This window comes from Tachysurus fulvidraco, chromosome 21 (assembly GCF_022655615.1).
Source record: "Tachysurus fulvidraco isolate hzauxx_2018 chromosome 21, HZAU_PFXX_2.0, whole genome shotgun sequence".
In the NCBI taxonomy this organism is placed as follows: Eukaryota; Metazoa; Chordata; class Actinopteri; order Siluriformes; family Bagridae; genus Tachysurus; species Tachysurus fulvidraco.
The window spans coordinates 492,098-494,597 of NC_062538.1; the positions used below are offsets into that span (position 1 = coordinate 492,098).

Here is a 2,500-nt window from a genome sequence, read left to right on the forward strand (position 1 = left end):
GTTTTGCATTACAGATACATTAATGAACCTTTGGGGCTGCGTTTGGCATTTAAATGTTCACCTGATCGTTCTTTATTTCTTATACAACATTAACACACAGAACCTAAACCAAACTGTCCTGATTACGACGGCGAGGTTTTGCCTGCTGGTTTAGAAGAACGCTTCATTATCAGATGTAGTTTGTGTGATGGTGAGAACCACAGCAGCTCCAGGATGGAGAAGTGAAAGGTTGCATAATAAATCTTACATAGTGTTGGAGGAGAAGTGTGTGTAGCTGAGGACAGTGTGAGCGTGAAGATGTGCGATATGAACTAAACACCACAGGTGAGGATGAGGTGAAGATGAGATGAATATGCAGTGGTTAATAACTCCTGTGTCATAGGGAGTTATGTCCAATCTGTAATAATCACTGAAATAAAGCACTTCGGAGACAGAGCTTTGAATTACGGTTTGCTTTTCATCCCATTCCAAGTCAAGGGCTTGCTCCGCCCTCTTTTCTGTTCCAATCAGCTCCACAAAGAGTGTTAGTGAGATCAGACTCTGATGTCGGGATGTTGAGGAGACTTCAGTTTATCCCAAAGGTGTTCAGTGGTGTTGAGGTCAGGATCTTCTCAAACTGCCCTTTAAAACAACCCCAGACTGTTATCCTCCTCCACAACACTTTACTGTTGCCTCATCACTCCAGAGAACACCGGAGTCCAGCGTCTGTGCTGTGCACCACTCCAGCTCACCTGTGTCGTGATCTTAGGCTTGTGTGCAGCCGCTTGGCCGTGAAATCATTTTATGTAGCTCCTGACGCTCAGGTCATATGTAGATGTTTCTTCTAGAGGCAGTGTGGAGCTCTGAGGTTAGCGATGACTCAACAGGCTGTTCTGTGGGATTGTGTGGACCACTGATGCTGCTCCTTTCACAGTATTAGCTCGTTCTGGTGAGCAGGGCAACTGTAGCAGGGCAGAAATTTCAGCATCCTGAGTTCTTCAGTATGATCCATTCCACTGCTGGTGTCTGTCTGTGGAGATCATGTGGATAAGTGTTGGGTTTTATTCTCCTGTGAGCTCCTGGTGTGGCTGAAACACCCAACCTCACTCATTGGGGGTGCACATACTTCTGGCCATATAGTATACACCACATATTAAATATTATGTACCATGTGTGGTCAATAAAGTGCTCACAAACTCTCCTTTTTTTTATTCTAGTCAAATTCCAAGAACTCGAGGTAGCAGCATATCATCCAGGTAAGAAAGCATTGTGTGATGTTTCTTCATCAGACTGACGGTAAGATGGTCTGACTTCTGGTCTGACTTCTGGTCTGACTTCTGGTCTGACTTCTGGTCTGACTTCTGGTCTGACATCTGGTCTGACTTCTGGTCTGACATCTGGTCTGACTTCTGGTCTGACTTCTGGTCTGACATCTGGTCTGACTTCTGGTCTGACTTCTGGTCTGACTTCTGGTCTGACTTCTGGTCTGACATCTGGTCTGACTTCTGGTCTGACTTCTGGTCTGACTTCTGGTCTGACTTCTGGTCTGACTTCTGGACAGGCGAGACTCGATTCGTGTCTCATTTCAAACTGAACTTGATTCTGATGTAGACACAGAGGAGATCACTGGTTCTCATGCTAGCAGAAGCTGTTATGAGATGGTAAAATGGTCTGTAAAGAGATGTAACAGTACTCAGACACCTCAGTACTCCTGTTCTTGATTGACTGGAGAGGAACCTGACATGGTCTTCTGCTGTTGTGGCTCCTCCATCTTAAGGTGGATTGGTATTTTAAGTGTAGTGTAGTTTTCCTGTCAGCTCAGGTCTTTCTCCACTGACCCTCTCTGAGTAAACTCTAGAGTCTGTTTGTGTGAAAATCTCAGGAGTTTGTGAAAAACTCCACGGTCACCCTGTTCTGATGTTTGCTGAGATCATTAACGCTTGTCCTGGACCTGCATGGGCTTCTGCTTTAGGCTGCTGTTGCATGATAATTGGATAATTGATTAATGATCAGTGTTCGATGTTCTTCAGTGGATATTAAAAGCTTCTCTGGTGTAGATGGGATTTGTTCTGCTTGTGCATGCAGCTGAACATCTGCACACAGTGAGGTGCTACTGAAGCCTGCTGAGCCTCTCACTCCAGTTTCTATTAACATGTAACTTCATACATTACTGGCTCAGACGTGTGTGTGTGTGTGTGTGTGTGTGTGTGTGTGTGTGTGTGTGTGTGTGTGTGTGTGTGTGTGTGTGTGTTTGAATCACAGCTCAGCTTCACCCAGCTCCACCTCTCCACGCTCTCCTTCCTGGCCGATGTTCTCTGCTCCCTCCAGTCCTCAGTCAGCTCCCTGCACTTCCAGTGAATGTTCTCCGCTCAGGTTTGTCCTGAGTCTTTTTCTGCGGTGTTTGTGGCTATTTAACACCTCTGACACTTTTAAACAGAACACTGTGTGTTAAATGTAGTAGTGAGTGTTTGTGCGGTGACGTTCCTACTTATTTTTACAGAGGTCTAGCAGATGCTCATAT

The 2,500-nt window shown here is 45.5% G+C and overlaps 1 pseudogene; it reads left to right on the forward strand.

Annotated features, from left to right (window-relative positions):
* LOC125139828 overlaps positions 1–2,500 on the forward strand; it is a 25,986-nt pseudogene that overhangs the window by 20,937 nt on the left and 2,549 nt on the right.